General features: G+C 47.3%; 1 long non-coding RNA gene across 1 annotated transcript in view; it reads left to right on the forward strand.

Moving 5' to 3' along the window:
- Positions 1–23,885, forward strand: part of LOC146220122 (uncharacterized) — a 58,014-nt gene extending 34,129 nt beyond the window's left edge. Inside the window, exon 4 of the long non-coding RNA XR_014751054.1 lies at positions 23,591–23,885. This is a non-coding gene — a long non-coding RNA (uncharacterized LOC146220122). The remainder of the gene's footprint in view (positions 1–23,590) is intronic.
- Positions 23,886–24,703: the final 818 nt, after the last annotated feature.

The raw sequence follows: 24,703 nt of genomic DNA on the forward strand, positions 1-24,703 counted from the left end.
AATATCATGTTGCAACGCATGTGCAACATGGTAACTTAAAAAAAATGTATGGGCTGTGTTCTTGCTATAGATATTGAGAGTGCGGTGTAATCCGGTAATCTTCTAATCCCCTTTGGTGACATAAAAGCATCATTTTCATCTGCGTCTGGCAGCGTCTTCTCAGAAATGACACAGAAGAAGTTAAAAAGCCCTGTAGAAACGAGGCTGTAATGACATTGCACGATCGCTGCCCTCTCTGTCTCTACTTAGAAGGTCTAAAAGTAACGTTAGAATACCGTGGTGAATCAATAATGAAATTATCTAATCTATTTTGCTGCCCGCGCATACTTATCTTACGTCATTTATACAGCAATGTACTGCACTTGTAAAGTGGATGCCTTCTCCTGAAAAGGAGATGGAATGGAATCCAGTAATATGTTGTTTTAGTGGTGGACACTAAGTAGTTCATATATCGCTGTTAAGTGATCTGAGGGGAGCATCGCCCTTCTGCACTGGTTTGTGCCATCACTCACACACCCTTCCTCTTGTTCTGTGGTTCTCTCTCTCTCCCTCCTCTCTCTCTTTTTCTCTCTCCCTCCATCCCTCCCTGTATCACTCCCTTCCTGCTGAAATTTCTCTCTGATATTACCTAATTCCTGCCATATTTGACCTTGCCCTTTTGAGAACAGTAACAACTGTACAAAGTTTGACACGACAATACTAAAAGTACATTACTCCTCAACATATCTGGTCGAGGTGCAATCGTAGAATGATGATTAAAAGTTAGAAATAAAGAGTCCAGATAGACTAAATTATATTTGTGTAAATTATATATGCAAGTGTTACATTGGGTTAGCCTTTTACACAATGTGGGATTATATAATTCTCACTTCCCCCAAAACAAATAATGGAAATTGGCATCAATAGCAGAACTTCTTTTGAAGTGAAAGTGGTTACGATGTTTGTAAAGCCCCATTCAAGGTAGAGATAACATTAATACACCTATCAAGAGTAAACTTTAACTCATGAATGGTGTAAGATTGCAAGCCCAAGTATAATATCTACTGGCCATGATCCTAATCATCCGTGTTTTCCTTAATTATGACAATGTTATTCCCACGTCCTCATTTGCGACCTCATGGAACTAATGGTAACCCTGACGATTTTAAGAAAAACAATAAAGGATATAGCTGAGTTATTCTGGGGCGATAGCAAGTTTAGAAATGTCTCACTGTCTCGTTTTTCAACTCTGATGTGTCGTTATCATCTGACCCACAAGCTGTTTTGAAAACGTCCTTTAAACACTTTCATCTAGATTATCCTGATCTTCCTCCTCGCCCAGGGTGTCATTCGAGATCTGAACCGCTGTCCGTCTATGCGGGTGTTTGGAAACGCACTAATGTCTATCTCCAAGAACACTGTCACAGGTTCGAAGCTCTCACCGTCTCTCTCTCCTCACCTTTTTTCTTTTTCCTCTTTTTTTCACTCTCTCCTTTTCTCCTTTCTTTTTCTCTCGCTGTCCCCCTGTCTGTCCCCCTGTCTGTCCCCCTGTCTGTCCCCCTGTCTGTCCTCCTGTCTGTCCCCCTGTCTGTCCCCCTGTCTGTCCCCCTGTCTGTCCTCCTGTCTGTCCCCCTGTCTGTCCTCCCGTCTGTCCCCCTGTCTGTCCTCCTGTCTGTCCCCCTGTCTGTCCCCCTGTCTGTCCTCCTGTCTGTCCCCCTGTCTGTCCCCCTGTCTGTCCTCCTGTCTGTCCTCCTGTCTGTCCTCCTGTCTGTCCTCCCGTCTGTCCCCCCGTCTGTCCCCCTGTCTGTCCTCCTGTCTGTCCCCCTGTCTGTCCCCCTGTCTGTCCTCCTGTCTGTCCTCCCGTCTGTCCTCCCGTCTGTCCCCCTGTCTGTCCCCCTGTCTGTCCTCCTGTCTGTCCTCCTGTCTGTCCTCCTGTCTGTCCTCCCGTCTGTCCCCCCGTCTGTCCTCCTGTCTGTCCTCCTGTCTGTCCCCCTGTCTGTCCCCCTGTCTGTCCTCCTGTCTGTCCTCCCGTCTGTCCTCCCGTCTGTCCCCCTGTCTGTCCCCCTGTCTGTCTCTCCCTCTCTGTGTCTGGTCTGTGTGTTGGTAAACAGGGCTCAACTTTCAAAGCAGGCCAAATGTCCCTGTTGTGAAAATACCCTCATGTTTCCCCCTGTTTTCTGCCTAATCTGATCACAGTCGCTCTACCGTGGTAACATTACTATCTCTTCAGTTATCTGATAAATCCCCCCCCCCAACACACACACACACACACCAGCCCCTATGAAAGGGATAACAGATCTGTAACACTTGTGAGAATGTGTGACCTTTATTTCCTGTTTAAGATTTGTGTAAGGAACAGAGGGAGAGTCAGAACCACGACCACTCTGTCTGATTAGAGAGAGATTGGATTCAAATCCAGAACAAAGAGATGGGCAGACAGACAGGAAGACAAAGGAGACCAGTCCTGGACAGAATTGCTAGCGTGTGTGTGTGTGTGTATGTGCGTGTGTGTGTGTGTGTGTGTGTCTGTCTGTCTGTGTGTTTGCATGTTTAAGACTGTTGTGGTTTTGTGATTATTTTAGTGTGTGTATGGATGAATCCTTCTCTCTCACTTTGTCTTGTGTGTGTGTGTGTGTGTGTCCTCTATTGAACACTCTCCATGAGATGTTGTCAGGAAGTTGTTATCCTAGGTCAGCTCCTGCAAGCATTTACGATCTGCCAATCACACAGCCAGTTTCTCTGCATGCAACTTCGATTGGACAGATATGAAGACTATCAAATTACTATCTTTTGAAGATCTATCTCTCCATTAGGTCCTGGCAAGAATTATTTACATTTTTTGTCACTGCTGGTGTGTGTGCGTGTTTCGGTGTGTTTGATGTGTGTTGGTACACGATTGAATGCGTGTTTGTGCAATGCTTCATGGAGGAATTATGTTGATAAAATATATCTGAAGCAAAACAAAATTGAGGTAGTCTAATCTCTTCAAACAGGTACAGTGTACAGTTCAGGCTTACTGCAGGTATAAAGCACAGTACATATTTAGATGTGACTCATGTGAATTTAAGGCTTCTTAATCATGGAGAAATGGATTAATGCCAGTTTATACGTAACAAAACAAAACCCTTTTCCAATCCCAGCTGACCTAAACGAGCAAACGCCTTCTATAAAAATGTAGTTTTCTTTGTCCTTTTCATCCAGAACAAAAGGGGCTTTGAGGAAGATGCTGAACGCAGCAAGCGTGATTGAGAAGCGATGAAAAAGTCAAAGACTTTATGTCAGCCTTGTCTGACTTATTTAATCACCAGGAGTGGCGAGGAAGACAGACTTTGATTAAGACCACCTCCCCGATCAATAAAGTCCTTGAACTTGCATAAGTCACTGCCGGCCACTCGCAATATTACTGATAGCCCCACCAACCCCCCCCCCCCCCATGTTTTATTCACAGAGGTCTAAGGGAACATAACCCTCCACAACCCGACCGTACCTGAACGATTTCCTCCTGTGATGAATGGAACCGCTTGACCCCTATTTAAAGGGTAAACAGAAGTTTGAGGAATCTAGTAAAAGCTGACTTTGCGGTGTGTGTGTGTGTGTGTGTGTGTATATAAAAAAGAGAATGTCCCATGGTCATCCTCTCTCGGCCGTGACACAGGCAGACAAACTGTTTATTAATGCAGCTTTCCAATATGAATATATCTCCCCATGGAGTGACCCCAGGGCTCCCGGAGGGGGAGGGGAACCTGGTGGGATTGAAAAGGGGCCAGGTGGACAGAGGATGCAGTAAAAGGTTGCAGAGGGTGGGGGGAGGGGGGCTGGAGGGGTCACATGAAGGAGCTCCAAAAATATGTTGTGCTGTCCTCTTCCCCTGCTCAGACCGTCTCAGATATGAGCCTTAAAACAAACGGGGAATTACTCTGGGTGATGAAACGCAGATTGAATGTGTCCGGGGTCTTGGGGGGGGGGGGGGTCCCCTCGTCATTGTTTAAATGCTGTTTGACAGATTCAATCTGCTCAGGGTCCCTGCAGGACCTGGCCGTGTCCTCATGCCTGGGGTCCTCCACCCCCCCTCCTCCTTCTCCTCTCCTCCCTCCACCCCCCCTCCTCCTTCTCCTCTCCTCCCTCCACCCCCCCTCCTCCTTCTCCTCTCCTCCCTTCTCCTCTCCTCCCTCCACCTCCTTCTCCTCCCTTCTCCTCTCCTCCCTTCACCCCTCCATAGCCACATCCATGAATAGCGGATATTCCCTCTCCCCACCCTCCCTCCACCTCCCCCCCAGTCAGGTTCATCTTCCACCCCTCCAGCCTTCATCCCTTTGGACACGAACCGCAAAACCTGCAGTTCATCAAGCCACGTGGCCCCCTCACCCCTGTAATCACAGGCCGTGTTTGGGAGGAAGGTATGCGACAAAGGGATCAGACGGAGGTGGAGTGTGGGGGTGAGTGGGTGGAGGGGGGAGGAAGGGGGGAGGGAGGGAGGGAGGGAGGGGGGAGGGAGGGAGGGAGGGGGGAGGGAGGGAGGGAGGGAGGGAGGGAGGGAGGGAGGGGGGGTAATCATGGCAAGTGTCCCACACGAGCGGGGCCATTGTTGCCTGGCCTCTCCTGACAGTATCCATGCTGCCACGGTGAGCCCGCAGATGAGGGCTCCTGTTCTCCCGTCTCCCTTTCATCTCTGACAGAAGAAAGAGAAGACAGAGACACACCTTGAAACGTTAGTCCTCCAGGATAAAGCACCCTGATTGGGTGTGAGGGTCGGAGAGGTGGAGATCACAGGAGATCAGAGACAAACGTGTGAAACATTTTTTCTTTTTTGGGGGTGGGGGGTGTTGAAACAAGTTTTGTTGACAAGTTCTGCTGTGGTTTCTGCCAGTGTGTTGAGTCAGAGGATAAGTTCAGACAAAAGCAGGTCCTTTTGTAAACTGACCGGCTATTTGCATCTTCGGAAAAAGATCATATGATAGATACAATGCAAGAGAAGGCCACACTAAATATTCATATTACCAATAGTTATATGAATTTTTATATGAAATATTACCATTTGTGATGGCTAAATTCCAAATATGTTTATATACTATTGGTTTATTATTTTATCATAAAAATGTGAGTGAACTGCTACCAAACAAATCCAACTCCTACATCTGTTGCTGGGGATGAGTGGGAAGATGCAAGGCTCAGAGCGGACATTATGGGATGTAAGGCATTGTCCTAATGGCTGCATTCCATACCTCTGGCCTTGCCCACTGGAAGGTCCTTCCAATATTATGATGCACAGCAAGAATTTCATATTGACCCGTTGTCGTTGTGTGTTTCAGAACTTCTTTAGTGTAGCGGTATGTCATTGTGAAAGTGTGTTTGTTTTCAAGGGACTTGCACTAAATAAATAAGCACAGCTGTACATACAATGCAGCACAAAAAAATAGTTGTTATTCGGCATTCCTGTCTGATTCAGCAGACAGCGGTGAGATGGATCCAGCCCTGAGAAATATAGCCTTGGCCTTCGGTTACGTCTTTGACTAAATCTTTCAATAACCTTTTTTTTTTTTTTTTTTACCAAAGCTATCGTTTGTAAGTTAAGATTGTTTTATTCACTTTGGATAAATGTTGAACAGCTCTGTTGCAAGGTCTTGCTTCCAGTGAGACCAATGAGATCGCAAAGGAATATGTAGCCTCTGCCATATCCTCATCAATCCATCATCTGCCTTTAAGTGGGATTGATATAACTCTTTGTCAACTAATAAGTCACTGTCTTATCTAAGTGATAAAGGAATCAATAGTAATCAATATGCTATGTATTTCTTTTTTTCTTTTTATTCATATCTATTAGCTACCCTGGTGACTACTTTTGTGCTCAATGTATGGCATCACTTTGTCACAGACCTCGTAAACCATTGATTTTATAATTAAATCTTACAGACAATCAATAGTAATCAAGGATATAGATCAAAAGACTTTGAGGAAGGGGGTTGAGAAGGTTTTGTCTTTGTGTAAGACCTGCACGAAATCACCCATTCTTTAAATAAACATTCAACCATATCCCAAAAATCTAAAGACTCTGACCAGCTCTATAAAAACCCTGTCAATCAGACAGTGATGGTTTTGAGAATGTATATGAAACCTCAAAATCTATTAATTAATTTGTTCCTCTTCCATGAAATACAAATACCCCACACCTTACCTTATTGCCCCCAGAAATCCTTAAATGCCCTCGAGAATATTCTTTCTTTATCCCTTTCTTGCTTTAGTTAATGTAGCAGTTTTAATATACATAGAATATAGGGATTTTCTATCTTTCCTCCAATGCACAGTGAATTAAACAATGACAAAAGCAGTATATAAATACTGTTTTTGTCATTGTACTGTTTTTGTCATTGTTTAATTCACTGTGCATTGGAGGAAAGAGAGAAAATTGACTTGACTTTTCCAGTGCAAAGCTGAATCAAATCCTACAGCAAGAATGTCTTTTGAGCCGATGAGATCAAATGTTCAAATTGCTGGAACAGCACAGCACCTCTGTGTTTACAGACAAGAAGCCTTTACAGCATAGAACATCCTCTCTCCAGTTAAACTCAGAGAACATTAAGAGGCTTACCACCCTAGGCACTGGGTGAGTTTCTGAAATCATGATGGGACTGGGTCATTAGGCAGCTCAATTGCAAACCCATTGTCAGAAAGTTGGTTCTATCTCCCATTACAACAAACATGCTTTCTTTTTAAAGAACTGAATGCGTCAAGCTACATGAAGGTCTTTTATTTTATTTAAAAATGATCTGTCTTGATCATTAGCTTAGGCGCACCAACTCTTTAACAAATCAGCAACATCAATAATCGGACAAAAATAAACCTCCTCCACAATGAGTCCAACTTCCAGCCCTGGTCCATGTGAAAACACACTGTCGATAACCATAGAACCAGCCAGCATATTGATAACAGCAAACAGCAGTCCCTATATTCTTATCTCAGAGAGGAAACGTCCATCGACGTCCCTTGGCCAGCTTGTCGCTCACGACCCGGAGCACCTGATAGAGACAACAATTGGGATTAGCAAAGGCACATGTTTGTGCATCCTCTGGCAGGACATGCCCACATTGGAGGATGAATAGAGTTGGCCCTGCCTCCCTCCCTCCCCCCTGGGACCTGATGACTGAAGAGGATGGAGTCTAGGTTGGAGGAAATGAAGGGGACAGGACCTGGGCCCCCTCCGCAGTGCCCAGTGTCCTGGAGGCACCAGCCCTCCCATCTCCGACCCGCCAGCTCGTTCCTGGGAAGGGGAAACCGGACACCCATTTTTTGTTTGGAAAAATCGGCACCTCGGATGGCTGGTCTGATAAGGGCGGGGGAGTCGGCAGGGAGGCTGTGCTCAGGATTAGAGAGGACTACCTCAGTCACGTTGCTGCTGGTGCTTCTCACCAGCAGCATGTTGAGATTCATGCTTGTGTAGGTAGGAGAGAAGGAGTTGAAACAAAACCACGCCTTTAACGCACGCACACACACACACAGGCTAAACAAAAAGCTCTGTCCAAGCCTGTATTCCATTATAGACCAGGCTGATCCTGCTGTGGAGGCAGAGACAGTGTTGAGGATGTGCAGGGGAGTGCTTAGCTGGGTCAGTGTTGTACCGACTGGGCTGTGAGCTCATCTTGGCACCCAAGGTCAAAAGCTCCGGAACAGCCACCTGCCTCGGAGACTTCCCAGCCTCTAATTGAAATGTTGTGATAAATTTCCTCTGTGGGTCAGAAGTCAGGTGCTGCCGAAGCAAGGGTCAGGGGGGAGGACTCTAGGGGGAGAGAGGGGGAGGAGGGGGGGTCCTTTGGGGACCACTTCTGATCCACTAATTGGCTGACTGGAGTTGATCAGGAATCCAGTAGATCCTCCTCTGACTCCACTACATCCCTATAATAAAAAGCATTGTTTTATGGAAACCTAACTTGATTTAAAACCACGGTATCCAACAAAAATATAGGGTTGTATTGTCGAGTTTTCCTCCGGATTTACGGCACCCCTTATTTGACATGATTTACAACTGAACGACGCTCATTGCCCCTGTTCATATGCAAACGAAAAGTGTGTTCTCATTCTCCATGAACTCGTAAGTACGCCGTGGAAGAGGGGACAACTGTCTCACGACATCAGCTGTGACATCCAACCTTGTGTTTCTCTTAGTGAAGTTAGGCGGGTCGTCTTGTTAATGGGCTCTTAGAGGTAATGAAGCGTCTTGTTCCAATAGATATGCTTATTGGCAGCAGACCTGCTCTAGTGTGTGAACTCCAGGGACATGCATGAAGCAGGCCAGGGGAACTGGCCTGGTGGTCATCCCAGCAGGTGGGGTGGCTTGTAATGTGCTTGTAATGGTAACGTTGCCACGTAAACGGCGTGCGATCGCACCATTGTCATGTATGCCCGCATGCTGGTTCGTCTCGTTCTGACCTGCAAGAGAGCGGTTTGGTTGTCTTCTGAGCGCTGAGTTCCTATAAACTGATCATAGTCTTACATGTCTGTAAGCACAGAGCATGAGGCATTTCTACGTTCTAACCTGTTACAGCTCACCTCCTTTGTCACTCACATTTTTGTCAGTGAAACCAGCAAGTGGCTGATTCAAAAATCCCCCCAAAATGCTTGTGTTACACGAAAAAAAAAAAGAAAAAAATCAAGAGGTTACATATTTGGGTAGAAATTCCCTTCTGGATGAATCGCATGCATGTGAGTCTGGATGTGCATAGACCAGATTGGGGGATCTCCACTGAGCTGTCAGGTCTGTCAAAAGTTACGTTACAGTGATTGCATAAAGCCACGGTCTGTTACATTTCACAATGACATTTTCATTGGTTCTGCATACATTACCCAGATTTCCAACGCATAAATATCTAGATTATTATGGAGTAATTGCTAGACATGGCATTGACAGCCACCTCTGCATATTTACACCTGATCTGAATAATTAATTCATCTTTTTTTCATATTTGAGATGAGCAGTAAATAAACTTTCTAAAGTCCATTAGAGCCTTATGAATATCCAAGGATGAAAAGAGGATCATAATTGACAGTTTGTTTGTATATATTTTTTCTTCATAGAAAAACCTTTTAATCTATATGTAGGTCAGTAAGAGAAAGACCTTTCCGTTAATAAGTTAAAATCAAAGCTACCTCGTAAGAGTTTTAAATTATAAATCCAATTATTTCTCCCATGAATAATGCCATTTGGCTTCTGAATGCGTGTGGTATTCATATATATAGCACTGATGTATAAATGCTGCTTAACCATGAACATATACAGTATATTTATATAATAAATACATATTAATTCAGCTCTCAAAAACCCTACCACGTCAAAACTAGAATTGTATTTGACATCACCCAACCAAGACACTTTGACAAACCACATACAAGCAGTGAACCTGAATACACCCCAGTGTTGTTGAAAACAAAGTATGACATTTACAAACAAAACTAACACTAATCCTGCCAAATCATCCTAATCCTATTGAAACCAACAGGAATCATGAATTCCGGTATAAGTCCTCTAATAAAAGTGCATCTGCCACTGGGGAGCAGGGAGGGTGCGGGGAGGGAGGGGAGGGAGGGGAGGGAGGGTGCAGAGTACAAAGAGAGGGCAGGCCAATGCATGTGGAGGGGGAAGCATGTCATCGCTGAGAGGAACAATAGCATTAACAGCCCCCTCGTGGACTCTGTATTCAGACCTCGGCCATGTGGCACAAGAAAGAGACACACAAACCTCTATTGCTGACCCCCCCCCCCCCCCCTTTCGTATCCTGCCCACACACCCACACACACCCATACACACACACACACACACAACCCCTCCCTTTTATCCCCTGCCCCTGTTCTGTTCATCACACACCCACACAGACCTCCCACCAGTGGCCCAGCAGTGTGTTGTGTTAGCACCCGGCACGACTGGCTTGACTGGCTGGCCTCTCCCTGTCTCCAAGGTGGCCATCATTTCCATCCCTAACCTCCAGCACTCCTCTCCCCCATCCCTAACCTCCAGCACTCCTCTCCCCCATCCCTAACCTCCAGCACTCCTCTCCCCCATCCCTAACCTCCAGCACTCCTCTCCCCCCATCCCTAACCTCCAGCACTCCTCTCCCCCATCCCTAACCTCCAGCACTCCTCTCCCCCATCCCTAACCTCCAGCACTCCTCTCCCCCATCCCTAACCTCCAGCACTCCTCTCCCCCATCCCTAACCTCCAGCACTCCTCTCCCCCATCCCTAACCTCCAGCACTCCTCTCCCCCATCCCTAACTTCCAGCACTCCTCTCCCCCCATCCCTAACCTCCAGCACTCCTCTCCCCCATCCCTAACCTCCAGCCCTCCTCTCCCCCCATCCCTAACCTCCAGCACTCCTCTCCCCCATCCCTAACCTCCAGCACTCCTCTCCCCCATCCCTAACCTCCAGCCCTCCTCTCCCCCATCCCTAACCTCCAGCACTCCTCTCCCCCATCCCTAACCTCCAGCACTCCTCTCCCCCCATCCCTAACCTCCAGCACTCCTCTCCCCCATCCCTAACTTCCAGCACTCCTCTCCCCCATCCCTAACCTCCAGCACTCCTCTCCCCCCATCCCTAACCTCCAGCACTCCTCTCCCCCATCCCTAACCTCCAGCACTCCTCTCCCCCCATCCCTAACCTCCAGCACTCCTCTCCCCCATCCCTAACCTCCAGCACTCCTCTCCCCCCATCCCTAACCTCCAGCACTCCTCTCCCCCCATCCCTAACCTCCAGCACTCCTTTCCCCCCATCCCTAACCTCCAGCACTCCTCTCCCCCATCCCTAACCTCCAGCACTCCTCTCCCCCCATCCCTAACCTCCAGTGCTCCTCTCCCCCCATCCCTAACCTCCAGCACTCCTCTCCTCCCAGCTCCTCTCCCCCCAGCTCCTCTCCCCCCAGCTCTTCTCCCCCAGCGCTCCTCCCAGCTCCTCTCCCCCCAGCTCCTCTCCCCCCAGCTCTTCTCCCCCAGCGCTCCTCCCAGCTCCTCTCCCCCCAGCTCCTCTCCCCCCAGCGCTCCCCCCAGCTCCTCCCAGCTCCTCTCCCCCAGGAGGTGCTTCCCCACAGACTCCCTCAACACACAGCAGATGGGGACACTCTAATCAGATTGGGTCGCTAAAGGGGGGAGATTGTTGCGTTTTGTTCAGCCTTGCCAAAGCTATAATCTGTCCTGCACTCTACGTCATGCTGCCTCCACACGACACCTCTTCAGGAGACTGCGCACGTTGTACTATAGTAACTAAGGATGGATGCAGCCGTAACCATGGAAACTTTAAACTGACCATTGTAGACCTAGGACAAAATCACCATATTCTGTATCCTGTTAAGTCTCAGGTTTGCCACTTGTATTCAGAATACATACGGAAGCGGAACTATTAAAAAAAAAAATCTCAGAGGTTTCAGTGGGGTTCAGGGAGACGTATGAGTGGAGTTGACCTTTTGATCTCTACACACAAAACAACTCATGAGACTGCTGGTGCGAGAGACTGAAAAGGACAGCCAGTTGTTTTCTGAGTAGATGTGCTGGCTGCTTGGAGTGGGTGGTTGACTTGAGAGGTGGCCAGGGAACTCTGGGAGTTATCACTGAAGGTCAATGCTAAGTACAGCAGGATCCCAATATTATTTTTTTTCCTGTGGCGTTATCTGCTCTTGTACAGACTCAAGATAGTATTTGATGTGTTCTTGAAAGCAATGAGTGGATATAGCACATATAAACCCATGTTTTGTTAATGAAAAGTGTATGGAAATTAATACAAGTGAAAACATTTGTGAAATTGAACTCACAAAATGAGTACAAGACAAGATTAATAAAAATTAAAAAAAAGAACACTGTTTAGATTTTTTTTGAAAATTATTCCACGTTTTCTGATGTTACAATGCCACTTCAAGTGAATATGCCATGTCAATCTAGAATAAAATGTTCATCCTTCACCCGTGGTCACTTATCCATATACTCTCAGTATTATATCCCCCAACAGACCTCCTGTTTCCTTCATAATTGTGCGTTTCTAATTAGGTCCCACCATGTTTTATTTGCTATGACCTCAGGGGTCAATCATCCATTTATCAAAGTGTCAAAGAACCAATGTCAGTTTCCCAACAAAGTAGACAAGAGGCGCCACACCCACCAGAGGGGATGCGACACCATAAAGAGCTGTGATGTTGTTTGATTTTAATTTTCAGCTTCTGGGTACGAGGTTAGTGGATGAGATCAAGTTTAAACGAGACCTTGACATCTCCCTCTGCCAGGCCGTAAATGTCAACTCAAAGCGATATTCCCTTGAAGAGAGACAAGATTTCTGGATTTTTGTCCTTAATTGGAGCTGGGATACAAGGCTCTATCAGACGGAATCAGGTTTAGGTTTGTCACAGTTTTTATGCAATCCCTAAAATGGATCTCATTAGAGGAGGAGTGGGGGCGATGAGCTCTCTCTTCCATTTTAAAACCAATCTTAAAGTAGTTCAAGCGAATGTAGTCAACCTTATTATTCACTACAAAACCACTTCCAGAAGTTCAGAAAGTTCTCCAATAAGGACAATGGCCGTCCTTCAAATACATTGCTTACAGTCTTCCATCTGAGGAGGAAACCCCGATCCCTCGACACAACCTGAAGAGGAAACCCCGATCCCTCGACACAACCTGAAGAGGAAACCCCGATCCCTCGACACAACCTGAAGAGGAAACCCTGATCCCTCACATGGCCGTTTGACAGATTAGATTAGCAGACATCTAACTAGGGCCCGTACGATCCTCCAACGTGGACGTTGACAAACGGCCGTGTTTGAGTGAGATTGGTGAGGTGGGGCTGAGGCCCCAGTGATGAACCAGAAAACTAAATGATTACTACCAGGCTGTGATCGACTGGGCGGGGGCCGACACTGTTGCCTCTTCCTGAAAGGTTAATTGGACTTGAACCCAGAAAATCAAAAGGTTAAGCAGGGTCACTTGTGACAGCAGGGTCGCCGTAGCAGCAGGGTCGCCGTGCCAGCAGGGTCGCCGTGGCAGCAGGTTCCCCCCTTTTTTTAGGGAAGCCCTCTCAAATTACCGCTAAAAAGATTTGTCAGTGTGTGGGGGGTGTTCCTTGTGACGATGTCTCCTGATTCATCTTTGTTGTTGCTGCTATTGATTCTGATATAATAACATTAGTTCTGCTGAGCAGGGGGCAATAATATTCACCCTGAGGAAGACACTGCTGCAGCCTCCCTCCTGGCTGTCTGTTATTGATACTGACTTCGGGGGGGGGTGGAAAAAAAAGCCTAATTGATATTTATAAAAACCTCTCATTGATTTGCTGGATGAAGAAGATTAGGCACCTTTCTTCATGGAATCAGATGATTGGCCGTCACCATTCCGTTTTTTGTGTCTCTGTTATTTATCTTGCCTTGAGCGCTGTGGTGTAACGTTGGTCTGTGGAACAGGGCCAAGGTGCTTTCCTTAAACTGTTTGACCTAATAATGGTCTGCAGGAGAAGTGGACCAGGGTGGGGGCTAAATCAGCAGCATTCCCCGTTTTTAAATGGGAGGAAATGAAAGTGTTGGGACTAGACAGCTTAAACAAGCAACTGCCCACAAAATGAACAAAGTATTTGGGTTTGGGGCTGTGAAGGGGTTAGGAGCCCCCCCAGGGTGCGTGGGGCTGGTGAGATTCTGATTTCACACCCTCTTCCTGCCCTCCCCCCCTCTCTCTCTCTCTCTCTCTACCACACACCCTCTTCCTGCCCTCCCCCCCTTCTCTCTCTCTCTCTCTACCACACACCCTCTTCCTGCCCTCCCCCCCTTCTCTCTCTCTCTCTCTACCACACACCCTCTTCCTGCCCTCCCCCCTTCTCTCTCTCTCTCTCTCTACCACACACCCTCTTCCTGCCCTCCCCCCCTCTCTCTCTCTCTCTCTCTACCACACACCCTCTTCCTGCCCTCCCCCCCTCTCTCTCTCTCTCTACCACACACCCTCTTCCTGCCCTCCCCCCCTTCTCTCTCTCTCTCTACCACACACCCTCTTCCTGCCCTCCCCCCCTCTCTCTCTCTCTCTACCACACACCCTCTTCCTGCCCTCCCCCCCTTCTCTCTCTCTCTCTCTACCACACACCCTCTTCCTGCCCTCCCCCCCTTCTCTCTCTCTCTCTCTCTCTACCACACACCCTCTTCCTGCCCTCCCCCCCTCTCTCTCTCTCTCTCTACCACACACCCTCTTCCTGCCCTCCCCCCCTCTCTCTCTCTCTCTCTACCACACACCCTCTTCCTGCCCTCCCCCCCTCTCTCTCTCTCTCTCTACCACACACCCTCTTCCTGCCCTCCCCCCCTTCTCTCTCTCTCTACCACACACCCTCTTCCTGCCCTCCCCCCCTCTCTCTCTCTCTCTCTACCACACACCCTCTTCCTGCCCTCCCCCCCTCTCTCTCTCTCTCTCTCTACCACACACCCTCTTCCTGCCCTCCCCCCCTTCTCTCTCTCTCTCTCTACCACACACCCTCTTCCTGCCCTCCCCCCCTTCTCTCTCTCTCTCTCTCTACCACACACCCTCTTCCTGCCCTCCCCCCCTTCTCTCTCTCTCTCTCTCTACCACACACCCTCTTCCTGCCCTCCCCCCCTCTCTCTCTCTCTCTCTCTACCACACACCCTCTTCCTGCCCTCCCCCCCTTCTCTCTCTCTCTCTCTACCACACACCCTCTTCCTGCCCTCCCCCCCTTCTCTCTCTCTCTCTCTCTACCACACACCCTCTTCCTGCCCTCCCCCCCTCTCTCTCTCTCTCTCTACCACACACCCTCTTCCTGCCCTCCCCCCCTCTCTCTCTCTCTCTCTACCACACACCCTCCTTCTCTCTCTCTCTCTCTCTCTACCACACACCCTCCTTCCTCCTCTCTCACGCTCCCTACTTCTTTCTCTCTGCTGTTTCCTTACTCTTGTTCGTGAGCCCCTTCACGTTCTATGCAGCTCTCATGCCAGCTTTTATTTTCTCCATGCCTACCTGCCTCCCTCTCAAAGGAGTGTGTGTGTGTGTGTGAGAGAGAGAGACACAGTAAAGATAAGGGAGGAACTTCAGAAGGAGAAAGAGGGAACAGCTGGGTTGGCTTCAACCCTTTCCTCTCTCTCTCTGTCTCTCTTCTCATTGTCCACCAGGCCCCTTCTCATCCATCCACAATGAGCTTGTTAGCATGTCAACTCAATCAGCTCGTGTCCCCAGAGCGGCACTTTGTCAGGCACAACGAGCCTGTCTGCGAGGGTTCCAGTTAGGTTTTGTGGTGGGGGTGCTGTATGACCCCTAGCAACACTCCCAGTTACCTGTGTGTGTGTGTGTGTGTGTGTGTGTGTGAGAGCGAGAGAGAGAGAGAGCGACAGAGGAAGAGAAACAGAGACACAGAGAGATGGCCGCTGATGTCTTGACATTGATGCATGTCAGCGAGTCTTCTGGGGCCTCAGTTGCCCCACCGGAGAGAGGACAGGAGGGGAGGGGGCGGAGGGCGACCTTGACTTGTCTCTGAGCCATTTCATGACCCCTCTCCACCCAGAGGAAGCGGGAGAGCAGAAAGACGCTGGACACACGGCCCCAGGGACAGCCCCCTTGTCTCAACGTCCAACCTCTCTCCCTGCAGCGCAGCAAACAAGTCTTCTCAATACACTGTGAGGAATGGGTTCAGGAGCTCATGCTTTCATCCATCCTCACTCCCATCCTTTTAAACCCACAGAAAGGCCATGCTGAGACACGAGGCAGACAGTTGATGCAACGTTGTCTTTTCATCTGATTTTCTGCAAGTTGGTCTCAGAGAACATTTCGAGTTTTACTGATATGTAAATGTTTTTGCAGTAAGACAATGCCACCACTAGATGCCACTATGAGATAACACGCATAATGATTTATTAAAATGAAGCAGGCTGGTTCTGCAAACTGAAATCATCATTAGAGGTTTACAGACTCAACAACTTGCTGGAATCAATCAAAGAAGAGGAATTAGCATGCTGCAAAGTCAGCTAGTTAGTCCTCCGATCAGCAGGGAGCTCCAAGTGCGTTCCTGACATGGCCACTCTGGAGGCCAAGGTACAGACGTTTGAATCACGTTCCAAACAACATTCACACTCCTCCCCAAGCCTAGACTCGGAGGAATGGAAGACCAGTAGGCAGAATAGACGCCAGTCTCCTGACCGCATCTCCTCCTGGATGGCACAGTACTGGATTAGAGAGAGCACACTCACTGTATTATTGGCTGCACTTATGTGGAGTGTTGCACACCGTATAATTACCTTGTAGGCTTATGTTCCCAAAGTATATATGGAGAGAAAGGGAGGTCCTGGATATTCATGAGGCAGAGGACGGCTGTGTCTGCAGCCGCGGGTCGCTCCCCACCCTTCAATTCACCGGCTTTTGTGTCTTTTGCCGGTTGCCATGGGAAATAATTGAATAGCGTTTCAGCCATTGTCACCCAGGTGGGAATTACAGATCTCAGGCACCCTCTGAGATTTGCATAAATATAGAACTGGGGTTGCCTCCGAAGGAATTGCTGTTGACTTTCTTTTTGTGTGTGTGTTGTGTGTGTGTGTGTTGTGTGTGTGTGTGTGTGTGTGTGTGTGTGTGTGTGTGAAGGGTTGCAAACTGGGGTGTGTCTCACCTCTCCAGTACCATGCGTGGTTTTCTCAGGATGCTAACATACAGTACCTTCAAGTAGAGCAAGAAGGAAGTACATCAGCCTTTAACGTGTGTGTTTGTGTTTATGTTTGGGTTGCTTGTTTGTGTGTATCATTTGTATATAGTATGTATCTGTATACCATTTCTGCTGTGATAACGATAACGCCATGGGATAAGCTGCAGTACTGTCATGAAATAGTACTTCTTTACAAAGAATTTAAACTATTTTTATGTTACACTTCCAGAACCGCTATGTTAGAATATCCGGCCCAGAGGGACAAATCTAATGTAAAAGACAAATTCAACAGATACCAATGATATGTTATCTCTGGCCATGAGCTGTTAATGTACTGTGGGGCTTCACCTAGTTGACAGTCAGGTTAATTTTCATCATCCTGAAATATGGAGTTTGAAAAAGGTTACATTTGACAAATGCGTGAGTTGTGGAAATTAAACTCCCGTATTTATGCAAAAAGCCTGCACATCCAGGGTGCTTCAAGCGCTTAAGCTCTCCCAATCCTTTTCCATTCTCTGAATGCTGCATATAAAGCAATCCATTAGTGTCAGATTTGCTAGAGATTTGAAGTGGACACCTGCCCATTAAGACAAGGTATTTCCACAAAGCTCATCCCTCAGAAATGATTCACCCAAATTAAATTCACCCAAATGTAATGGAATTCATATTTTGGTGTATGTTTTTCCCTTTTCCACCCCAGGAAAAAAACACTATTTTTTTTATCATCACTTTTCAAAAAAGTGTGATAGAAGAGATGTTGAAATTGTAAAATTAAAATATTTTGAATTTATTCTGTTTCAGTGAATGTTTGTCTGCCAGTGTAGAAGCACAGAGCCTCAGTATTGTTCCACAATGCACGGTTGCACACACAGTCAGGTTACACACAGGAAACACAACTGGCTTTACACTGAGAGACCCATCGAGCTGTCGTTGAAACGTTGCTCCTTCTGCCTGTTTAGAATAAGATCAGGAAATACTGCAGAGCTGGAGAGCAGCGTTGGGTCAGCACTCTTCCCTACCTGAAGGGATACACGTCTCAGAGAGAGAGACAGAGAGAGACAGAGAGAGACAGAGAGAGACAGAGAGAGACAGAGAGAGACAGAGAGAGACAGAGAGAGACAGAGAGAGACAGAGAGAGACAGAGAGAGAGACAGAGACAGAGACAGACAGACAGAGACTTGGCTCTAAGGTATAGAGAGAGAGTGAGGAGGACTTGTCTCTGAGGTCTATTGAAAGACATGACGGGAAGATTCAGAGGTGGGAGAGTGAGGGAGGTGGAAGGTGGAGAGGGAGAGTGAGTCAGGTGGAAGGTGGAGAGGGAGAGGGAGGGAGGTGGAAGGTGGAGAGGGAGGGAGGAGGAAGGTAGAGAGGGAGAGGGAGGGAGGTGGAAGGTGGAGAGGGAGGGAGGAGGAAGGTGGAGAGGGAGGGAGGAGGAAGGTGGAGAGGGAGGGAGGAGGAAGGTGGAGAGGGAGGGAGAGGGGAGGAGGAAGGTGGAGAGGGAGGGAGAGGGAGGAGGAAGGTGGAGAGGGAGGAGGAAGGTGGAGAGGGAGGGAGGAGGAAGGGTGTGGTGTGAGGTGCTTAATTGTAACTCCTCCATCTGTCTCCCCCAAACGTTCAGTTACAGTCACAGCCACCAAAGTCCTGATGCTTGAATCTCAGTTTACCCAGACTAAATCAGGGGTATTGTGGGTGGGGGTGTTAGTGATAAGATCAAATGAGGACTCGAGTCCTGATTTCATCCTCAGGACTGGACCAGACCAGCAGGGGCTTTGCTCTGCCACATTACGGCGATGAGGTTTGGGCTTCAGAGATGAGTAACACAACACTGCGCTAAGCACAGGCTCCTGTCGCCTCATCAACCCTGAAATTAATTTCGCTCCACCTTCAGAGCGAGTTAGTGGGAGTATGCCACCCACAATGATCTGTAACTGGGTCTAGAAAGAAACTATTAGAAAGCCTTTTAGCAGTTTTCAATGTTTGGGTCTACTGCAAGATATGCCAAAGTAACTGTCTTTTTCAAAGCCTCTTATTCGTATAGGGATCTAGAATTAGCAAGGATGATAAGAATGACCTTGAGAGGACAGGCTTCAGGTCCTCTCAGTCTGTCTGTAATTAACAGCATGTATTTAACAGAGTGTCTGCAGAGGCCTGGAGGCCCTGGGTCCTGTCTGGGGAGAGGGATTTCATCCGCCTCTGCACACTACAGGGTTTCAGCTCTTTTGTCTGCTAAGCCTGAGAGCAGCAGGAGACACAGTGTCCTGCTCTCTGGAGCTGGTCTGACTGACAGTGTCCTCCTCTCTGGAGCTGGTCTGACTGACAGTGTCCTGCTCTCTGGAGCTGGTCTGACTGACAGTGTCCTGCTCTCTGGAGCTGGTCTGACTGACAGTGTCCTCCTCTCTGGAACTGGTCTGACTGACAGTGTCCTCCTCTCTGGAACTGGTCTGACTGACAGTGTCCTGCTCTCTGGAGCTGGTCTGACTGACAGTGTCCTGCTCTCTGGAGCTGGTCTGACTGACAGTGTCCTCCTCTCTGGAGCTGGTCTGACTGACAGTGTCCTCCTCTCTGGAGCTGGTCTGACTGACAGTGTCCTCCTCTCTGGAGCTGGTCTGACTGACAGTGTCCTCCTCTCTGGAGCTGGTCTGACTGACAGTGTCCTGCTCTCTGGAGCTGGTCTGACTGACAGTGTCCTCCTCAGAGACCCAGTCCAGCTGAGGGACGGTTTGTCAAAGAATCCGATTTTCTGTTCTGGTTCGTTTGTCGTGTCGTAACGCACGCTTGTTTTTGTTTACGCGCGTGCGTGTTTGAGGATGCATCCCGGAGCATGTGTGATGGACCAGGAAGCAGAATGAGGTCAATGAAGGAAGTTTCATTCTGTAAGTAGTGTTTGTGTGTGTGGTTTGATGACAATAATCTCTGTCGAGTTCTGGTATATCTTAGAAAAGGGAGTGGTCTAATGTGGTTGACACATCTTTTAGGGTCAGCAGAGTAGTGAGCATGCTGTAGACTGGACTTGGTGTGTGTGTTTAATAGTCCAAAATGAATAACAGGCTATACTGTACAACCATGTTATTTGTATGTCTAATCCTTGTACATGTGATTTTTCATGTCAAAAGTGATCGCAGGCATGTTGCATTGCCTGCAGTTAATATACTTTTAAGTTGCGTTAAGCCAACAGTGTGGTGGTTCAGACAAAGTATTCTTGTCTTCAGCTGTTTGATGGATAGAAAGTCAATGTTGGGTTGACAGTATTGAGAGGTCCAGTCAAGCTTCAGTCCAGGTATTTGTTGAACTGTCACATTTTAAGTGAAGGGAACCTCCAGTCACGTTGTGGTTCTCTTTCTCACCCCAGCTGAGATTGAGTTCTCTCAGTGTATTACGTGCTTGTTTGGAGAAAGGCTTCTTTGAGTTGTCAGTTAAAGGAATTATCAAGTGGGAAACACAGCTTCATTTGTCACAAGGAGTCGTTTTGGGTTACACACTTCGAAAACAGTCACTCTCAGTCCTATTTAGATCCATGATTACCCCCCCTCTGTACAATAACAAAGTAGTTGTAATAAAAATGCAACAAATCACCATAGAACTCCATTCCTTTGTCTGTGTCTTCTTGTTTCTCCCCTCGTCATGAAATAAGACTCTGACATTTCAGCCCCGCAGCCGAGAGAAAGGAGGCAGTTTGTAAAGTGTGTTAGCGCTGCCTTTTCTCTTCTCCTTGTTGTAGTACTTAAGTGTCATGTTAAGCCCAAGGCTGGAAAGACTGTCAGTGACCTGCTCTGACTGGTTGTGTTTACTGTGTTCTTTCTCAGTAAGCGTTTGTAGAATCCCATCTCTTATCAGGGCATAAAGTCTAACAGATTAAAGACTCAAATTTCCCCTTCCAGCCAATGTTGGTTTTGTCTATTGTCTGCCTTTGACAATAGTTTAGCATACCCCTCAGCTAGAGTTTCTGTTTTCTTTATTAGCCGGGTATCACGCTCCGTGCAGGCAACAGCCAGCCCCAGTCACCCAGGAGGGCCCCTCCACACGAGAGACAGAGGACCCACTGCCAGGTTTGGGGTTATGCTCTTCAGCAGTTTACAAATGAGAGTTGTCATAATAATGCTGTTACGGCGATGTGAGCTAGCGGAGAAGGAAGTAGCAATTAGCTACCTGTTGGGTGAGAAAAATTGCTTCCAGCTTGGACAAACTTGGAAGGTTTATGTTTAAGGGGATAAAGCAAGCTGAGCTCTTTGTATCAGGAGGGGGTCCAGGAAGGGGGCAGCAATTGTATCAGGGTGGCCCTGGCAGCAATACTAGGACCAGACAGCGAGGGGCACTGCAATGTTGCAGTGTCTAAGTTAAAGTAGAGTTTTTAAGTGTTACAACAAACTTGAGTTCCTATGCAACAAATCAGAGGCATTTTTACCGGTGAAAACCATAATACAATTTGCATCCTGTGCTCACCAAGACAGTGTTTATAATGTATATATAATATATGTATATCATGTTTTGAATATAGTGCTGGAAAACCTATTGCAAAATCAAAGAAATGTACTTACATAGAAACCTGTTCCCTTGTCTAAAGTCAAGAACTGCTACTTAGTATTCACACCATTCAGTATTCAGCCGTGTGAACTGATCACCAATACTATTGTTGAAATCCCTGGCTGCTGGACAAGGAATGCTGTGTGTGTGTGTGTGTGTGTGTGTGTGTGTGTGTGTGTGTGTGTGTGTGTGTGTGTGTGTGTGTGTGTGGGGGGGGGGGGGGGGGTCTATCTGAGAGGGATGTTTGCTAGGACAGGAAGGCTGTTGGGAGGGTGTTGACTGGAGGGTTTTGACCGCAATGTGAATGGCTTCCCTCAGCAAGGTGTTGGTAAGACGGCCAAGATAACCTGCAGGAGACCAGCTCTGTGGAGTCTGTAGTCAGGGCAGCTCTGTGGAGTCTGTAGTCAGGGCAGCTCTGTTGAGTCTGTAGTCAGGGCAGCTCTGTGGAGTCTGTAGTCAGGGCAGCTCTGTGGAGTCTGTAGTCAGGGCAGCTCTGTGGAGTCTGTAGTCAGGGCAGCTCTGTGGAGTCTGTAGTCAGGGCAGCTCTGTGGAGTCTGTAGTCAGGGCAGCTCTGTGGAGTCTGTAGTCAGGGCAGCTCTGTCTCACCTAAATATAATCCAAGAATGTAAGCAAGGAAAGATGACTGTTATGACTCCCTGTCTCCCTCCCCCTCTCCCTCTCTCTCTGTTCCTCTCACCCGCTCTGTCTCCATCTCTCTCTCTTTCTCTCTCTCTCCCCCTCTCCCTCCCCCTCTCCCTCTCTCTCTGTTCCTCTCACCCGCTCTGTCTCCATCTCTCTCCCCTTCTTTGTCTCGCTCAGTCTGTCTCTCCCCCCTCTTGCTCCCCCTCTCTCCCTCACCCCCCCCCCCCGTCTCTCCCTCTCTCTCACCCCGTCTCTCCCTCTCTCTCACCCCTTCTCCATCTCTCCCTGTAGTTCTCACTCGCTCTGGTCAGCTGTGCCGACGAAAAGGAAAAAAAAGAAGACAGAGAGAACAAAGGAGCGGATGAGAGTTGAACTCCTGATTACAAAGTCAGGAAGCGCCGCGGCCATGCGGGTTGACAGACCCTGCCTTGGGAGACCTGGTCGTGTGTGAGCGGGCCCTTGCTCCAGTCCTGTCACTGTCACAGCACACACACAGGTGTCTTCTCCGTGTTTATTTTTGTGTGACATAGTGTGTGTCACACAACGCAAACACGCAACGTAATCGGAATAACCAGCTGTTTATCTTAGTCAAAACACTACCTGATAAAGGTAATTACCTGGAAGTGTCCATCATCTGAGTCATTATGTCCAGGGGAAGTTTGGCCTGAGAGAGGCTGGAGTCGGTCCTACATAAAGAAACCAGAGGAAACCACAGAGAAAATCCTTCAGAACAGCATCGTGGGCTGAAGGGCCATATACTGTGTTTTTGATGTCTTGGTATCAATTCAATAATAGCTTCAGTTGTCAGGAGTAGTGCAAGTCTGTTCCCTGTATGAGATTACAATTTGGTGTTACGGAACAAGGGAATTATACATTTCTCTAAAACGATGAGGCAACTCTCTTGTTCTTGACGGATCAAACAGATTCCTTCTGAAAGAAAGACTCCTGGACTGAATGATTCCATAAAGGGATGAGCCATGCATCTGTCAGTACACTGGAGTTCCCTCTCCACTGCGCACACCTCCGCCACGGGTCAACACTGGGAGCTAATGTTTAACCAAGGATGAGGCAGGGGAATAAACACACAGGCATGCACTTAGGCGAGTTTAGCCAATCTCTAAAAGTTAATTGTATTGGTCCAGTTACCTCTCCGTCCACAACGCTGTTTGCTTGATTGCGGAGCAACAATTGGGTAGCGGGGTGCAGCCAGCAGCCAAACAAAGGCATCAATCACGTTATCCAAACGCCACAATGCCACGTCTGCTTCTGGTGAACTCATTTGGGTTTGGCCCATACCTCCCTTAGCAGGCGGCTTAGAAACAAGGGCAGACTTATCAGTGATAAAAATGTCTCCCACTGAAATAAAGGGTTATTTAGGGCCTCTGTCTTGGGGACAGCCAGGTGTCTGTAGAAGACTGCTGTGTCACGGTTCATCTCCAAGTCCTCTTATCTAACTGGCAACCTCAGCAGGTTTTCAAGACACTAAGTATTTTTAGGAGGTCTTTTCTGTGTTTTGTCTGTGTCTCAGCAAAAGAAAACGGCTCTTTAGCTTTGGTAGATCTGTCACCTCGTCAGCCAAGCTTGGGACCTGATGTTGCACACTCCGACACCACAGAAGACCGGTGATGCTTGTTAGTAACAAATTAAATCCCGTAAAATATTACAGAACATGTTGCAAATATGCTAAATAGAGGATGGACTATGTTGAATATGTATGTAATTGTCTTAACGTTTTAGCAAAATATACATTATTCAGTAAAATCTGTAGTGGCACTGCTGACGTATTATTTTTGTATGGCACTCTCCTTATCCAGATCATGGTCCATGTTCCAGTTTCAATAAAGGAGATTGATTCCAAGACCGCCACCCCTCACCTACTACATGGATGTACCTAAAAGGGTTTGCTGTGACATTACCCTCCAACTATAGCTATGTTTCATAGACCTCTGTATAATCTCACTCATGACACGGGCAGTCTGTCATATTTAGAGCCAGATTAAGACCACACCTGACTGACTCAGGACGAATAAATTTCCGAAGACATTCCTGCTTTTATGGTGCTCTGGTTTTATTTAAAGTTTGGGGAGGTGTAATAAAATCTTATCTCTTGCTTTCACTGCGGACAACTTGGCTCTAAACTGCAGTCTCTGAGGCACTTTAAGTGTTTGTTTGCCTCCACGGCCCATAAACGGAAGACCTGATTTGCTTAGCATGAGAACAAATCAATAAAAGCCCCCTGACTATGGACAGACATGCGAGGGCGACCTTCTCCAGAGATCAAAGATGGTACCATACGATGAGAAGCATGCGAGGGAGCAGCTCAGAGTTTCTATCTCAGAGGAGCCTGGACAAGGGAATGTATGGAAGCAAATCAGTGACATCATGTTTTGAATTTTAAAAGGCATTGAACACTTCATATTGAAATTCAGACACCACCTAAATTGTTAGTTTTGAATTCACCTCTTTAAATTTGAAATGTGAATTTATTTTGATGTAAAAAAAAAAAAAAAAAAAGATCCAAAAAGATCCAAGTTGTGATTGGCTATTTGGGCTCCACTTTTTTGGCCTTGAATGTTTTTGCCTCAAATTTTTAGGCTCAAAAATGTAAAGCACATATTTTTTTGGACTAGATTTTTTTTGGCAATTTTTTTTTTTGGCTCCAATTTAGTTTGACACAAAACATTTTGGTACCAATTTTATTGGCTGTAACTTTTTCTCCTCCAATTTTTTTGGCTTGTTTTTTTGGCTAGATTTTTTTGGGCTCAAATCTTTTTGTCTCAAAGGCAAAGATGTCCCAGTCGTGGAGTTTTCAAAATGCCCACAGTTTGAGACAGTCTCAAGTTAAGTTCCTGTCACAAATCTTTCACCAAGTGATAACTAACTTTCTTCTGTTTGGATTTCTTGGCCACAAAACACAAGGGGAAATA

This window comes from Hypomesus nipponensis, chromosome 28, assembly GCF_054491055.1.
Source record: "Hypomesus nipponensis isolate SF chromosome 28, ASM5449105v1, whole genome shotgun sequence".
NCBI classification, from domain to species: domain Eukaryota; kingdom Metazoa; phylum Chordata; class Actinopteri; order Osmeriformes; family Osmeridae; genus Hypomesus; species Hypomesus nipponensis.